This window comes from Pleurodeles waltl, chromosome 5, assembly GCF_031143425.1.
Source record: "Pleurodeles waltl isolate 20211129_DDA chromosome 5, aPleWal1.hap1.20221129, whole genome shotgun sequence".
NCBI classification, from domain to species: domain Eukaryota; kingdom Metazoa; phylum Chordata; class Amphibia; order Caudata; family Salamandridae; genus Pleurodeles; species Pleurodeles waltl.
The window spans coordinates 597,966,424-597,984,208 of NC_090444.1; positions in this window are offsets into that span (position 1 = coordinate 597,966,424).

Below are 17,785 nucleotides of genomic sequence, written 5' to 3' on the forward strand. Positions count from 1 at the left end.
GTAGGTTTCCGTAGGTGCCGGCTGAGCTAGAGGCCAAAATCTACAGGTAGGCACTTTGCAAAAAACACCTCTGTTTTCTTTCAAAAAATGTGATGTGTGCACGTTGCGTTTTGGGGCATCTCCTGTCGCGGGCGCAAGGCCTTCCCACACAAGTGAGGTATTGTTTTTATCGGGAGACTTGGGGGAACGATGGGTGGAAGGAAATTTGTGGCTCCTCTCTGATTCCAGAACATTCTGTCACCAAAATGTGAGGAAAATTTGTTTTTTTTCCCGCACATTTTGATGTTTACAAAGGATTCTGCGTAACATAACCTGGTCAGAGCCCCGCAAGCCACCCCATCTTGGATTCCCCTAGGTCTCTAGTTTTCAGAAATGCACAGGATTGGTAGGTTTCCCTAGGTGTCGGCTGAGCTAGAGGACAAAATCTACAGGTAGGCACTTTGCAAAAAACAGCTCTGTTTTCTTTCAAAAAATGTTATGTGTGCACGTTGCGTTTTGGGGCATTTCCTGTCGCGGGCGCTAGGCCTACCCACACCAGTGAGGTATCATTTTTATCGGGAGACTTGGGGGAACGCTGGGTGGAAGGAAATTTGTGGCTCCTCTCTGATTCCATAACTTTCTGTCACCAAAATGTGAGGAAAATGTGTTTTTTTAGCCAAATTTTGAGGTTTGCAAAGGATTCTGGGTAACAGAACCTGGTCAGAGCCCCACAAGTCACCCCATCTTGGATTCCCCTAGGTCTCTAGTTTTCAGAAATGCACAGGTTTGGTAGGTTTCCCTAGGTTCGGCTGAGCTAGAGGCCAAAATCTACAGGTAGGCACTTTGCAAAAAACACCTCTGTTTTCTTTAAAAAAATGTGATGTGTGCATGTAGCGTTTTGGGGCACTTCCTGTCGCGGGCGCTAGGCCTACCCACACAAGTGAGGTATCATTTTTATCGGGAGACTTGGGGGGACGCTGGGTGGAAGGAAATTTGTGGCTCCTCTCTGATTCCAGAACTTTCTGTCACCAAAATGTGAGGAAAATTTGTTTTTTTCTCCAAATTTTGAGGTTTGCAAAGGATTCTGGGTAACAGAACCTGGCCAGAGCCCCACAAGTCACCCCATCTTGAATTTCCCTATGTCTCTACTTTTCAGAAATGCACAGGTCTGGTAGGTTTCCGTAGGTGCCGGCTGAGGTAGAGGCCAAAATCTACAGGTAGGCACTTTGCAAAAAACACCTCTGTTTTCTTTCAAAAAATGTGATGTGTGCACGTTGCGTTTTGGGGCATTTCCTGTCGCGGGCGCTAGGCCATCCCACACAAGTGAGGTATTGTTTTTATCGGGAGACTTGGGGGAACGATGGGTGGAAGGAAATTTGTGGCTCCTCTCTGATTCCAGAACATTCTGTCACCAAAATGTGAGGAACATTTGTTTTTTTTCCCGCACATTTTGATGTTTGCAAAGGATTCTGCATAACATAACCTGGTCAGAGCCCCGCAAGCCACCCCATCTTGGATTCCCCTAGGTCTCTAGTTTTCAGAAATGCACAGGATTGGTAGGTTTCCCTAGGTGCCGGCTGAGCTAGAGGCCAAAATCTACAGGTAGGCACTTTGCAAAAAACACCTCTGTTTTCTTTCAAAAAATGTTATGTGTGCACGTTGCGTTTTGGGGCATTTCCTGTCGCAGGCGCTAGGCCTACCCACACCAGTGAGGTATCATTTTTATCGGGAGACTTGGGGGAACGCTGGGTGGAAGGAAATTTGTGGCTCTTCTCTGATTCCATAACTTTCTGTCACCAAAATGTGAGGAAAATGTGTTTTTTTAGCCAAATTTTGAGGTTTGCAAAGGATTCTGGGTAACAGAACCTGGTCAGAACCCCACAAGTCACCCCATCTTGGATTCCCCTAGGTCTCTAGTTTTCAGAAATGCACAGGTTTGGTAGGTTTCCCTAGGTGCCGGCTGAGCTAGAGGCCAAAATCTACAGGTAGGCACTTTGCAAAAAACACCTCTGTTTTCTTTAAAAAAATGTGATGTGTGCATGTTGCGTTTTGGGGCACTTCCTGTCGTGGGCGCTAGGCCTACCCACACAAGTGAGGTATCATTTTTATCGGGAGACTTGGGGGGACGCTGGGTGGAAGGAAATTTGTGGCTCCTCTCTGATTCCAGAACTTTCTGTCACCAAATTTGAGGAAAATTTGTTTTTTTGGCAAGATTTTGAGGTTTGCAAAGGATTCTGTGTAACAGAACCTGGTCAGAGCCCCACAAGTCACCCCATCTTGGATTCCCCTAGGTCTCTAGTTTTCAGAAATGCACAGGTTTGGTAGGTTTCCCTAGGTGCCGGCTGAGCTAGAGGCCAAAATCTACAGGTAGGCACTTTGCAAAAAACACCTCTGTTTTCTTTAAAAAAATGTGATTTGTGCACGTTGTGTTTTGGGGCATTTCCTTTCGCGAGCGCTTGGCCTACCCACACAAGTGAGGTATCATTTTTATCGGGAGACTTGGGGGAACGCTGGGTGGAAGGAAATTTATGGCTCCTCTCTGATTCCAGAACTTTCTGTCACCAAAATGTGAGGAAAATTTGTTTTTTTCTCCAAATTTTGAGGTTTGCAAAGGATTCTGGGTAACAGAATCTGGTCAGAGACCCACAAGTCACCCCATCTTGGATTCCCCTAGGTCTCTTGTTTTCAGAAATGCACAGGTTTGGTAGGTTTCCCTAGGTGCCGGCTGAGCTAGAGGCCAAAATCTACAGGTAGGCACTTTGCAAAAAACAGCTCTGTTTTCTTTCAAAAAATGTTATGTGTGCATTTTGCGTTTTCGGGCACTTCCTGTCGCGGGCGCTAGGCCTACCCACACAAGTGAGGTATCATTTTTATCGGGAGACTTGGGGGGACACTGGGTGGAAAGAAATTTGTGGCTTCTCTCTGATTCCAGAACTTTCTGTCACCAAATTTGAGGAAAATGTGTTTTTTTGGCAACATTTTGAGGTTTGCAAAGGATTCTGTGTAACAGAACCTGGTCAGAGCCCCACAAGTCACCCCATCTTAGATTCCCCTAGGTCTCTAGTTTTCAGAAATGTACAGGTTTGGTAGGTTTCCCTAGGTGCCGGCTGAGCTAGAGGCCAAAATCTACAAGTAGGCACTTTCCAAAAAACACCTCTGTTTTCTTTAAAAAAAATTGATTTGTGCACGTTGTGTTTTGGGGCATTTCCTGTCGTGGGCGCTTGGCCTACCCACACAAGTGAGGTATCATTTTTATCGGGAGACTTGGGGGAACGCTGGGTGGAAGGACATTTGTGGCTCCTCTCTGATTCCAGAACTTTCTGTCACCAAAATGTGAGGAAAATGTGTTTTTTTCTCCAAATTTTGAGGTTTGCAAAGGATTTTGGGTAACAGAACCTGGCCAGAGCCCCACAAGTCACCCCATCTTGGATTTCCCTAGGTCTCTACTTTTCAGAAATGCACAGGTCTGGTAGGTTTCCGTAGGTGCCGGCTGAGCTAGAGGCCAAAATCTACAGGTAGGCACTTTGCAAAAAACACCTCTGTTTTCTTTCAAAAAATGTGATGTGTGCACGTTGCGTTTTGGGGCATCTCCTGTCGCGGGCGCAAGGCCTTCCCACACAAGTGAGGTATTGTTTTTATCGGGAGACTTGGGGGAACGATGGGTGGAAGGAAATTTGTGGCTCCTCTCTGATTCCAGAACATTCTGTCACCAAAATGTGAGGAAAATTTGTTTTTTTTCCCGCACATTTTGATGTTTACAAAGGATTCTGCGTAACATAACCTGGTCAGAGCCCCGCAAGCCACCCCATCTTGGATTCCCCTAGGTCTCTAGTTTTCAGAAATGCACAGGATTGGTAGGTTTCCCTAGGTGTCGGCTGAGCTAGAGGACAAAATCTACAGGTAGGCACTTTGCAAAAAACAGCTTTGTTTTCTTTCAAAAAATGTTATGTGTGCACGTTGCGTTTTGGGGCATTTCCTGTCGCGGGCGCTAGGCCTACCCACACCAGTGAGGTATCATTTTTATCGGGAGACTTGGGGGAACGCTGGGTGGAAGGAAATTTGTGGCTCCTCTCTGATTCCATAACTTTCTGTCACCAAAATGTGAGGAAAATGTGTTTTTTTAGCCAAATTTTGAGGTTTGCAAAGGATTCTGGGTAACAGAACCTGGTCAGAGCCCCACAAGTCACCCCATCTTGGATTCCCCTAGGTCTCTAGTTTTCAGAAATGCACAGGTTTGGTAGGTTTCTCTAGGTTCGGCTGAGCTAGAGGCCAAAATCTACAGGTAGGCACTTTGCAAAAAACACCTCTGTTTTCTTTAAAAAAATGTGATGTGTGCATGTTGCGTTTTGGGGCACTTCCTGTCGCGGGCGCTAGGCCTACCCACACAAGTGAGGTATCATTTTTATCGGGAGACTTGGGGGGACGCTGGGTGGAAGGAAATTTGTGGCTCCTCTCTGATTCCAGAACTTTCTGTCACCAAAATGTGAGGAAAATTTGTTTTTTTCTCCAAATTTTGAGGTTTGCAAAGGATTCTGCGTAACAGAACCTGGCCAGAGCCCCACAAGTCACCCCATCTTGAATTTCCCTATGTCTCTACTTTTCAGAATTGCACAGGTCTGGTAGGTTTCCGTAGGTGCCGGCTGAGCTAGAGGCCAAAATCTACAGGTAGGCACTTTGCAAAAAACACCTCTGTTTTCTTTCAAAAAATGTGATGTGTGCACGTTGCGTTTTGGGGCATTTCCTGTCGCGGGCGCTAGGCCTTCCCACACAAGTGAGGTATTGTTTTTATCGGGAGACTTGGGGGAACGATGGGTGGAAGGAAATTTGTGGCTCCTCTCTGATTCCAGAACATTCTGTCACCAAAATGTGAGGAACATTTGTTTTTTTTTCCGCACATTTTGATGTTTGCAAAGGATTCTGCGTAACATAACCTGGTCAGAGCCCCGCAAGCCACCCCATCTTGGATTCCCCTAGGTCTCTAGTTTTCAGAAATGCACAGGATTGGTAGGTTTCCCTAGGTGCCGGCTGAGCTAGAGGCCAAAATCTACAGGTAGGCACTTTGCAAAAAACACCTCTGTTTTCTTTCAAAAAATGTTATGTGTGCACGTTGCGTTTTGGGGCATTTCCTGTCGCGGGCGCTAGGCCTACCCACACCAGTGAGGTATCATTTTTATCGGGAGACTTGGGGGAACGCTGGGTGGAAGGAAATTTGTGGCTCTTCTCTGATTCCATAACTTTCTGTCACCAAAATGTGAGGAAAATGTGTTTTTTTAGCCAAATTTTGAGGTTTGCAAAGGATTCTGGGTAACAGAACCTGGTCAGAGCCCCACAAGTCACCCCATCTTGGATTCCCCTAGGTCTCTAGTTTTCAGAAATGCACAGGTTTGGTAGGTTTCCCTAGGTGCCGGCTGAGCTAGAGGCCAAAATCTACAGGTAGGCACTTTGCAAAAAACACCTCTGTTTTCTTTAAAAAAATGTGATGTGTGCATGTTGCGTTTTGGGGCACTTCCTGTCGTGGGCGCTAGGCCTACCCACACAAGTGAGGTATCATTTTTATCGGGAGACTTGGGGGGACGCTGGGTGGAAGGAAATTTGTGGCTCCTCTCTGATTCCAGAACTTTCTGTCACCAAATTTGAGGAAAATTTGTTTTTTTGGCAAAATTTTGAGGTTTGCAAAGGATTCTGTGTAACAGAACCTGGTCAGAGCCCCACAAGTCACCCCATCTTGGATTTCCCTAGGTCTCTAGTTTTCAGAAATGCACAGGTTTGGTAGGTTTCCCTAGGTGCCGGCTGAGCTAGAGGCCAAAATCTACAGGTAGGCACTTTGCAAAAAACACCTCTGTTTTCTTTAAAAAAATGTGATTTGTGCACGTTGTGTTTTGGGGCATTTCCTGTCGCGAGCGCTTGGCCTACCCACACAAGTGAGGTATCATTTTTATCGGGAGACTTGGGGGAACGCTGGGTGGAAGGAAATTTGTGGCTCCTCTCTGATTCCAGAACTTTCTGTCACCAAAATGTGAGGAAAAAGTGTTTTTTTCTCCAAATTTTGAGGTTTGCAAAGGATTCTGGGTAACAGAATCTGGTCAGAGCCCCACAAGTCACCCCATCTTGAATTTCCCTAGGTCTCTACTTTTCAGAAATGCACAGGTCTGGTAGGTTTCCGTAGGTGCCGGCTGAGCTAGAGGCCAAAATCTACAGGTAGGCACTTTGCAAAAAACACCTCTGTTTTCTTTCAAAAAATGTGATGTGTGCACGTTGCGTTTTGGGGCATTTCCTGTCGCGGGCGCTAGGCCTTCCCACACAAGTGAGGTATTGTTTTTATCGGGAGACTTGGGGGAACGATGGGTGGAAGGAAATTTGTGGCTCCTCTCTGATTCCAGAACATTCTGTCACCAAAATGTGAGGAACATTTGTTTTTTTTTCCGCACATTTTGATGTTTGCAAAGGATTCTGCGTAACATAACCTGGTCAGAGCCCCGCAAGCCACCCCATCTTGGATTCCCCTAGGTCTCTAGTTTTCAGAAATGCACAGGATTGATAGGTTTCCCTAGGTGCCGGCTGAGCTAGAGGCCAAAATCTACAGGTAGGCACTTTGCAAAAAGCACCTCTGTTTTCTTTCAAAAAATGTTATGTGTGCACGTTGCGTTTTGGGGCATTTCCTGTCGCGGGCGCTACGCCTACCCACACCAGTGAGGTATCATTTTTATCGGGAGACTTGGGGGAACGCTGGGTGGAAGGAAATTTGTGGCTCTTCTCTGATTCCATAACTTTCTGTCACCAAAATGTGAGGAAAATGTGTTTTTTTAGCCAAATTTTGAGGTTTGCAAAGGATTCTGGGTAACAGAACCTGGTCAGAGCCCCACAAGTCACCCCATCTTGGATTCCCCTAGGTCTCTAGTTTTCAGAAATGCACAGGTTTGGTAGGTTTCCCTAGGTGCCGGCTGAGCTAGAGGCCAAAATCTACAGGTAGGCACTTTGCAAAAAACACCTCTGTTTTCTTTTAAAAAATGTGATGTGTGCTTGTTGCGTTTTGGGGCACTTCCTGTCGTGGGCGCTAGGGCTACCCACACAAGTGAGGTATCATTTTTATCGGGAGACTTGGGGGGACGCTGGGTGGAAGGAAATTTGTGGCTCCTCTCTGATTCCAGAACTTTCTGTCACCAAATTTGAGGAAAATTTGTTTTTTTGGCAAAATTTTGAGGTTTGCAAAGGATTCTGTGTAACAGAACCTGGTCAGAGCCCCACAAGTCACCCCATCTTGGATTCCCCTAGGTCTCTTGTTTTCAGAAATGCACAGGTTTGGTAGGTTTCCCTATGTGCCGGCTGAGCTAGAGGCCAAAATCTACAGGTAGGCACTTTGCAAGAAACACCTCTGTTTTCTTTAAAAAAATGTTATGTATGTACGTTGCGTTTTGGGCCATTTCCTGTCACGGGCGCTAGGCCTACCCACACAATGAGGTATCATTTTTATCGGGAGACTTGGGGGAACGCTGGGTGGAAGGAAATTTGTGGCTCCTCTCTGATTCCAGAACTTTCTGTCACCAAAATGTGATGAAAATGTGTTTTTTTCTCCAAATTTTGAGGTTTGCAAAGGATTCTGGGTAACAGAATCTGGTCAGAGCCCCACAAGTCACCCCATCTTGAATTTCCCTAGGTCTCTACTTTTCAGAAATGCACAGGTCTGGTAGGTTTCCGTAGGTGCCGGCTGAGCTAGAGGCCAAAATCTACAGGTAGGCACTTTGCAAAAAACACCTCTGTTTTCTTTCAAAAAATGTGATGTGTGCACGTTGCGTTTTGGGGCATTTCCTGTCGCGGGCGCTAGGCCTTCCCACACAAGTGAGGTATTGTTTTTATCGGGAGACTTGGGGGAACGATGGGTGGAAGGAAATTTGTGGCTCCTCTCTGATTCCAGAACATTCTGTCACCAAAATGTGAGGAACATTTGTTTTTTTTTCCGCACATTTTGATGTTTGCAAAGGATTCTGCGTAACATAACCTGGTCAGAGCCCCGCAAGCCACCCCATCTTGGATTCCCCTAGGTCTCTAGTTTTCAGAAATGCACAGGATTGATAGGTTTCCCTAGGTGCCGGCTGAGCTAGAGGCCAAAATCTACAGGTAGGCACTTTGCAAAAAGCACCTCTGTTTTCTTTCAAAAAATGTTATGTGTGCACGTTGCGTTTTGGGGCATTTCCTGTCGCGGGCGCTACGCCTACCCACACCAGTGAGGTATCATTTTTATCGGGAGACTTGGGGGAACGCTGGGTGGAAGGAAATTTGTGGCTCTTCTCTGATTCCATAACTTTCTGTCACCAAAATGTGAGGAAAATGTGTTTTTTTAGCCAAATTTTGAGGTTTGCAAAGGATTCTGGGTAACAGAACCTGGTCAGAGCCCCACAAGTCACCCCATCTTGGATTCCCCTAGGTCTCTAGTTTTCAGAAATGCACAGGTTTGGTAGGTTTCCCTAGGTGCCGGCTGAGCTAGAGGCCAAAATCTACAGGTAGGCACTTTGCAAAAAACACCTCTGTTTTCTTTTAAAAAATGTGATGTGTGCTTGTTGCGTTTTGGGGCACTTCCTGTCGTGGGCGCTAGGGCTACCCACACAAGTGAGGTATCATTTTTATCGGGAGACTTGGGGGGACGCTGGGTGGAAGGAAATTTGTGGCTCCTCTCTGATTCCAGAACTTTCTGTCACCAAATTTGAGGAAAATTTGTTTTTTTGGCAAAATTTTGAGGTTTGCAAAGGATTCTGTGTAACAGAACCTGGTCAGAGCCCCACAAGTCACCCCATCTTGGATTCCCCTAGGTCTCTTGTTTTCAGAAATGCACAGGTTTGGTAGGTTTCCCTATGTGCCGGCTGAGCTAGAGGCCAAAATCTACAGGTAGGCACTTTGCAAGAAACACCTCTGTTTTCTTTAAAAAAATGTTATGTATGTACGTTGCGTTTTGGGCCATTTCCTGTCACGGGCGCTAGGCCTACCCACACAATGAGGTATCATTTTTATCGGGAGACTTGGGGGAACGCTGGGTGGAAGGAAATTTGTGGCTCCTCTCTGATTCCAGAACTTTCTGTCACCAAAATGTGATGAAAATATGTTTTTTTAGCCAAATGTTGAGGTTTGCAAAGGATTCTGGGTAACAGAACCTGGTCAGAGCCCCACAAGTCACCCCATCTTGGATTTCCCTAGGTCTCTAGTTTTCAGAAATGCACAGGTCTGGTAGGTTTCCGTAGGTGCCGGCTGAGCTAGAGGCCAAAATCTACAGGTAGGCACTTTGCAAAAAACACCTCTGTTTTCTTTCAAAAAATGTGATGTGTGCACGTTGCGTTTTGGGGCATTTCCTGTCGCGGGCGCTAGGCCTACCCACACAAGTGAGGTATTGTTTTTATCGGGAGACTTGGGGGGACGCTGGGTGGAAGGAAATTTGTGGCTCCTCTCTGATTCCAGAACTTTCTGTCACCAAATTTGAGGAAAATGTGTTTTTTTGGCAAAATTTTGAGGTTTGCAAAGGATTCTGTGTAACAGAACCTGGTCAGAGCCCCACAAGTCACCCCATCTTGGATTCCCCTAGGTCTCTAGTTTTCAGAAATGCACAGGTCTGGTAGGTTTCCCTAGGTGCCGGCTGAGCTAGAGGCCAAAATCTACAGGTAGGCACTTTGCAAAAAACACCTCTGTTTTCTTTCAAAAAATGTTATGTGTGCACGTTGCGTTTTGGGGCATTTCCTGTCGCGGGCGCTAGGCCTACCCACACCAGTGAGGTATCATTTTTATCGGGAGACTTGGGGGAACGCTGGGTGGAAGGAAATTTGTGGCTCTTCTCTGATTCCATAACTTTCTGTCACCAAAATGTGAGGAAAATGTGTTTTTTTAGCCAAATTTTGAGGTTTGCAAAGGATTCTGGGTAACAGAACCTGGTCAGAGCCCCACAAGTCACCCCATCTTGGATTCCCCTAGGTCTCTAGTTTTCAGAAATGCACAGGTTTGGTAGGTTTCCCTAGGTGCCGGCTGAGCTAGAGGCCAAAATCTACAGGTAGGCACTTTGCAAAAAACACCTCTGTTTTCTTTAAAAAAATGTGATTTGTGCACGTTGTGTTTTGGGGCATTTCCTGTCGCGAGCGCTTGGCCTACCCACACAAGTGAGGTATCATTTTTATCGGGAGACTTGGGGGAACGCTGGGTGGAAGGAAATTTGTGGCTCCTCTCTGATTCCAGACCTTTCTGTCACCAAAATGTGAGGAAAATGTGTTTTTTTAGCCAAATTTTGAGGTTTGCAAAGGATTCTGGGTAACAGAACCTGGTCAGAGCCCCACAAGTCACCCCATCTTGGATTCCCCTAGGTCTCTAGTTTTCAGAAATGCACAGGTTTGGTAGGTTTCCCTAGGTGCCGGCTGAGCTAGAGGCCAAAATCTACAGGTAGGCACTTTGCAAAAAACACCTCTGTTTTCTTTCAAAAAATGTGATGTGTGCACGTTGCGTTTTGGGGCATTTCCTGTCGCGGGCGCTAGGCCTTCCCACACAAGTGAGGTATTGTTTTTATCGGGAGACTTGGGGGAACGATGGGTGGAAGGAAATTTGTGGCTCCTCTCTGATTCCAGAACATTCTGTCACCAAAATGTGAGGAACATTTGTTTTTTTTTCCGCACATTTTGATGTTTGCAAAGGATTCTGCGTAACATAACCTGGTCAGAGCCCCGCAAGCCACCCCATCTTGGATTCCCCTAGGTCTCTAGTTTTCAGAAATGCACAGGATTGATAGGTTTCCCTAGGTGCCGGCTGAGCTAGAGGCCAAAATCTACAGGTAGGCACTTTGCAAAAAGCACCTTTGTTTTCTTTCAAAAAATGTTATGTGTGCACGTTGCGTTTTGGGGCATTTCCTGTCGCGGGCGCTACGCGTACCCACACCAGTGAGGTATCATTTTTATCGGGAGACTTGGGGGAACGCTGGGTGGAAGGAAATTTGTGGCTCTTCTCTGATTCCATAACTTTCTGTCACCAAAATGTGAGGAAAATGTGTTTTTTTAGCCAAATTTTGAGGTTTGCAAAGGATTCTGGGTAACAGAACCTGGTCAGAGCCCCACAAGTCACCCCATCTTGGATTCCCCTAGGTCTCTAGTTTTCAGAAATGCACAGGTTTGGTAGGTTTCCCTAGGTGCCGGCTGAGCTAGAGGCCAAAATCTACAGGTAGGCACTTTGCAAAAAACACCTCTGTTTTCTTTTAAAAAATGTGATGTGTGCTTGTTGCGTTTTGGGGCACTTCCTGTCGTGGGCGCTAGGGCTACCCACACAAGTGAGGTATCATTTTTATCGGGAGACTTGGGGGGACGCTGGGTGGAAGGAAATTTGTGGCTCCTCTCTGATTCCAGAACTTTCTGTCACCAAATTTGAGGAAAATTTGTTTTTTTGGCAAAATTTTGAGGTTTGCAAAGGATTCTGTGTAACAGAACCTGGTCAGAGCCCCACAAGTCACCCCATCTTGGATTCCCCTAGGTCTCTTGTTTTCAGAAATGCACAGGTCTGGTAGGTTTCCGTAGGTGCCGGCTGAGCTAGAGGCCAAAATCTACAGGTAGGCACTTTGCAAAAAACACCTCTGTTTTCTTTCAAAAAATGTGATGTGTGCACGTTGCGTTTTGGGGCATTTCCTGTCGCGGGCGCTAGGCCTACCCACACAAGTGAGGTATTGTTTTTATCGGGAGACTTGGGGGGACGCTGGGTGGAAGGAAATTTGTGGCTCCTCTCTGATTCCAGAACTTTCTGTCACCAAATTTGAGGAAAATGTGTTTTTTTTGGCAAAATTTTGAGGTTTGCAAAGGATTCTGTGTAACAGAACCTGGTCAGAGCCCCACAAGTCACCCCATCTTGGATTCCCCTAGGTCTCTAGTTTTCAGAAATGCACAGGTTTGGTAGGTTTCCCTAGGTGCCGGCTGAGCTAGAGGCCAAAATCTACAGGTAGGCACTTTGCAAAAAACAGCTCTGTTTTCTGTCAAAAAATGGGATGTGTCCACGTTATGCTTTGGGGCATTTCCTGTCGCGGGCGCTAGGCCTACCCACACAAGTGAGGTATCATTTTTATCGGGAGACTTCGGGGATCGCTGGGTGGAAGAACATTTGTGGCTCCTTTCTGATTCCAGAACTTTCTGTCACCAAAATGTGAGGAAAACGTGTATTTTTAGCCAAATTTTGAGGTTTGCAAAGGATTCTGGGTAACAGAACCTGGTCAGAGCCCCACAAGTCACCCCATCTTGGATTCCCGTAGGTCTCTAGTTTAAAAAAATGCACAGATTTGGTAGGATTCCCTAGGTGCCGGCTGAGCTAGAGGCCAAAATCTACAGGTAGGCACTTTGCAAAAGACACCTCTATTTTCTTTAAAAAAATGTGATGTGTCCACGTTGCGTTTTGGGACATTTCCTGTTGCGGGCGCTAGGCCTACCCACACAAGTGAGGTATCATTTTTATCGGGAGACTTGGGGGAACGCTGGGTGGAAGGAAATTTGTTGCTCCTCTCTGATTCCAGAACTTTCTGTCACCAAAATGTGTTTTTTTGGCCACATTTTGAGGTTTGCAAAGGATTCTGTGTAACTGAACCTGGTCAGAGCCCCACAAGTCACCCCATCTTGGATTCCCCTAGGTCTCTAGTTTTCAGAAATGCACAGGTTTGGTAGGTTTCCCTAGGTGCCGGCTGAGCTCGAGGCCAAAATCTACAGGTAGGCACTTTGCAAAAAACACCTCTGTTTCCTTTAAAAAAATGTGATGTGTGCACGTTGCGTCTTGGGGCATTTCCTGTCACAGGAGCTAGGCCTACCCACACAAATGAGGTATCATTTTTATCGGGAGACTTGGGGGAACGCTGGGTGGAAGGAAATTTGTGGCTCCTCTCTGATTCCAGAACTTTCTGTCACCAAAATGTGAGGAAAATTTGATTTTTAGCCAAATGTTGAGGTTTGCATAGGATTCTGGGTAACAGAACCTGGTCAGAGCCCCACAAGTCACCCCATCTTGGATTCCCCTAGGTCTCTAGTTTTCAGAAATGCACAGGATTGGTAGGTTTCCCTAGGTGCCGGCTGAGCTAGAGGCCAAAATCTACAGGTAGGCACTTTGCAAAAAACATCTCTGTTTTCTTTTAAAAAATGTTATGTGTGCACGTTGCGTTTTGGGTCACTCCCTGTCGCGGGCGCTAGATCTACCCACACCAGTGAGGTATCATTTTTATCGGGAGACTTGGGGGAACGCTGGGTGGAAGGAAATTTGTGGCTCCTCTCTGATTCCATAACTTTCTGTCACCAAAATGTGAGGAAAATGTGTTTCTTTAGCCAAATTTTGAGGTTTGCAAAGGATTCTGGGTAACAGAACCTGGTCAGAGCCCCACAAGTCACCCCATCTTGGATTCCCCTAGGTCTCTAGTTTTCAGAAATGCACAGGTTTGGTAGGTTTCCCTAGGTGCCGGCTGAGCTAGAGGCCAAAATCTTCAGGTAGGCACTTTGCAAAAAACACCTCTGTTTTCTTTAAAAAAATGTGATTTGTGCACGTTGTGTTTTGGGGCATTTCCTGTCGCGGGCGCTAGGCCTACCTACACAAGTGAGGTATCATTTTTATCGGGAGACTTGGGGGGACGCTGCGTGGAAAGAAATTTGTGGCTTCTCTCTGATTCCAGAACTTTCTGTCACCAAATTTGAGGAAAATGTCTTTTTTTGGCAACATTTTGAGGTTTGCAAAGGATTATGTGTAACAGAACCTGGTCAGAGCCCCACAAGTCACCCCATCTTGGATTCCCCTAGGTCTCTAGTTTTCAGAAATGCACAGGTTTGGTAGGTTTCCCTAGGTGCCGGCTGAGCTAGAGGCCAAAATCTACAGGTAGGCACTTTGCAAAAAACACCTCTGTTTTCTTTAAAAAAAAAGTGATTTGTGCACGTTGTGTTTTGGGGCATTTCCTGTCGCGGGCGCTTGGCCTACCCACACAAGTGAGGTATCATTTTTATCGGGAGACCTATGGGAACGCTGGGTTGAAGGAAATTTGTGGCTCCTCTCTGATTCCAGAACTTTCTGTCACCAAAATGTGAGGAAAATGTGTTTTTTTCTCCAAATTTTGAGGTTTGCAAAGGATTCTGGGTAACAGAACCTGGCCAGAGCCCCACAAGTCACCCCATCTTGGATTTCCCTAGGTCTGTACTTTTCAGAAATGCACAGGTCTGGTAGGTTTCCGTAGGTGCCGGCTGAGCTAGAGGCCAAAATCTACAGGTAGGCACTTTGCAAAAAACACCTCTGTTTTCTTTCAAAAAATGTGATGTGTGCACGTTGCGTTTTGGGGCATTTCCTGTCGCGGGCGCTAGGCCTACCCACAGAAGTGAGGTATTGTTTTTATCGGGAGACTTGGGGGAACGATGGGTGGAAGTAAATTTGTGGCTCCTCTCTGATTCCATAACTTTCTGTCACCAAAATGTGAGGAAAATTTGTTTTTTTTAGCCAAATTTTGAAGTTTGCAAAGGATTCTGGGTAACAGAACCTGGTCAGAGCCCCACAAGTCACCCTATCGTGGATTCCCCTAGGTCTCTAGTTTTCAGAAATGCACAGGTTTGGTAGGTTTCCCTAGGTGGCGGCTGAGCTAGAGGCCAAAATCTACAGGTAGGCACTTTGCAAAAAATACCTGTTTTCTTTAAAAAAATTTGATGTGTGGATGTTGCGTTTTGGGGCACTTCCGGTCGCGGGCGCTAGCCCTACCCACACAAGTGAGGTATCATTTTTATCGGGAGACTTGGGGGAACGCTGGGTGGAAGGAAATTTGTGGCTCCTCTCTGATTCCAGAACTTTCTGTCACCAAAATGTGAGGAAAATGTGTTTTTTTCTCCAAATTTTGAGGTTTGCAAAGGATTCTGGGTAACAGAACCTGGTCAGAGCCCCACAAGTCACCCCATCTTGGATTCCCCTAGGTCTCTTGTTTTCAGAAATGCACAGGTTTGGTAGGTTTCCCTATGTGCCGGCTGAGCTAGAGGCCAAAATCTACAGGTAGGCACTTTGCAAGAAACTCTGTTTTCTTTAAAAAAAATGTTATGTATGTACGTTGCGTTTTGGGCCATTTCCTGTCACGGGCGCTAGGCCTACCCACACAAGTGAGGTATCATTTTTATCTGGAGACTTGGGGGAACGCTGGGTGGAAGGAAATTTGTGGCTCCTCTCTGATTCCAGAACTTTCTGTCACCAAAATGTGATGAAAATATGTTTTTTTAGCCAAATGTTGAGATTTGCAAAGGATTCTGGGTAACAGAACCTGGTCAGAGCCCCACAAGTCACCCCATCTTGGATTCCCCTAGGTCTCTAGTTTTCAGAAATGCACAGGATTGGTAGGTTTCCCTAGGTGCCGGCTGAGCACGAGGCCAAAATCTACAGGTAGGCACTTTGCAAAAAACACCTCTGTTTCCTTTAAAAAATGTGATGTGTGCACGTTGCGTCTTGGGGCATTTCCTGTCGCGGGAGCTAGGCCTACCCACACAAATGAGGTATCATTTTTATCGGGAGACTTGGGGGAACGCTGGGTGGAAGGAAATTTGTGGCTCCTCTCTGATTCCAGAACTTTCTGTCACCAAAATGTGAGGAAAATTTGATTTTTAGCCAAATGTTGAGGTTTGCAAAGGATTCTGGGTAACAGAACCTGATCAGAGCCCCACAAGTCACCCCATCTTGGATTCCCCTAGGTCTCTAGTTTTCAGAAATGCACAGGATTGGTAGGTTTCCCTAGGTGCCGGCTGAGCTAGAGGCCAAAATCTACAGGTAGGCACTTTGCAAAAAACAGCTCTGTTTTCTTTTAAAAAATGTTATGTGTGCACGTTGCGTTTTGGGGCACTTCCTGTCGCAGGCGCTAGACCTACCCACACCAGTGAGGTATCATTTTTATCGGGAGACTTGGGGGAACGCTGGGTGGAAGGAAATTTGTGGCTCCTCTCTGATTCCAGACCTTTCTGTCACCAAAATGTGAGGAAAATGTGTTTTTTTAGCCAAATTTTGAGGTTTGCAAAGGATTCTGGGTAACAGAACCTGGTCAGAGCCCCACAAGTCACCCCATCTTGGATTCCCCTAGGTCTCTAGTTTTCAGAAATGCACAGGTTTGGTAGGTTTCCCTAGGTGCCGGCTGAGCTAGAGGCCAAAATCTACAGGTAGGCACTTTGCAAAAAACACCTCTGTTTTCTTTCAAAAAATGTGATGTGTGCACGTTGCGTTTTGGGGCATTTCCTGTCGCGGGCGCTAGGCCTTCCCACACAAGTGAGGTATTGTTTTTATCGGGAGACTTGGGGGAACGATGGGTGGAAGGAAATTTGTGGCTCCTCTCTGATTCCAGAACATTCTGTCACCAAAATGTGAGGAACATTTGTTTTTTTTTCCGCACATTTTGATGTTTGCAAAGGATTCTGCGTAACATAACCTGGTCAGAGCCCCGCAAGCCACCCCATCTTGGATTCCCCTAGGTCTCTAGTTTTCAGAAATGCACAGGATTGATAGGTTTCCCTAGGTGCCGGCTGAGCTAGAGGCCAAAATCTACAGGTAGGCACTTTGCAAAAAGCACCTTTGTTTTCTTTCAAAAAATGTTATGTGTGCACGTTGCGTTTTGGGGCATTTCCTGTCGCGGGCGCTACGCGTACCCACACCAGTGAGGTATCATTTTTATCGGGAGACTTGGGGGAACGCTGGGTGGAAGGAAATTTGTGGCTCTTCTCTGATTCCATAACTTTCTGTCACCAAAATGTGAGGAAAATGTGTTTTTTTAGCCAAATTTTGAGGTTTGCAAAGGATTCTGGGTAACAGAACCTGGTCAGAGCCCCACAAGTCACCCCATCTTGGATTCCCCTAGGTCTCTAGTTTTCAGAAATGCACAAGTTTGGTAGGTTTCCCTAGGTGCCGGCTGAGCTAGAGGCCAAAATCTACAGGTAGGCACTTTGCAAAAAACACCTCTGTTTTCTTTAAAAAAATGTGATTTGTGCACGTTGTGTTTTGGGGCATTTCCTGTCGCGGGCGCTTGGCCTACCCACACAAGTGAGGTATCATTTTTATCGGGAGACTTATGGGAACGCTGGGTGGAAGGAAATTTGTGGCTCCTTTCTGATTCCAGAACTTTCTGTCACCAAAATGTGAGGAAAATGTGTTTTTTTCTCCAAATTTTGAGGTTTGCAAAGGATTCTGGGTAACAGAACCTGGCCAGAGCCCCACAAGTCACCCCATCTTGGATTTCCCTAGGTCTGTACTTTTCAGAAATGCACAGGTCTGGTAGGTTTCCGTAGGTGCCGGCTGAGCTAGAGGCCAAAATCTACAGGTAGGCACTTTGCAAAAAACACCTCTGTTTTCTTTAAAAAAATGTGATGTGTGCACATTGCGTTTTGGGGCATTTCCTGTCGCGGGCGCTAGGCCTACCCACACAAGTGAGGTATTGTTTTTATCGGGAGACTTGGGGGGACGCTGGGTGGAAGGAAATTTGTGGCTCCTCTCTGATTCCAGAACTTTCTGTCACCAAATTTGAGGAAAATGTGTTTTTTTGGCAAAATTTTGAGGTTTGCAAAGGATTCTGTGTAACAGAACCTGGTCAGAGCCCCACAAGTCACCCCATCTTGGATTCCCCTAGGTCTCTAGTTTTCAGAAATGCACAGGTTTGGTAGGTTTCCCTAGGTGCCGGCTGAGCTAGAGGCCAAAATCTACAGGTAGGCACTTTGCAAAAAACAGCTCTGTTTTCTGTCAAAAAATGGGATGTGTCCACGTTATGCTTTGGGGCATTTCCTGTCGCGGGCGCTAGGCCTACCCACACAAGTGAGGTATCATTTTTATCGGGAGACTT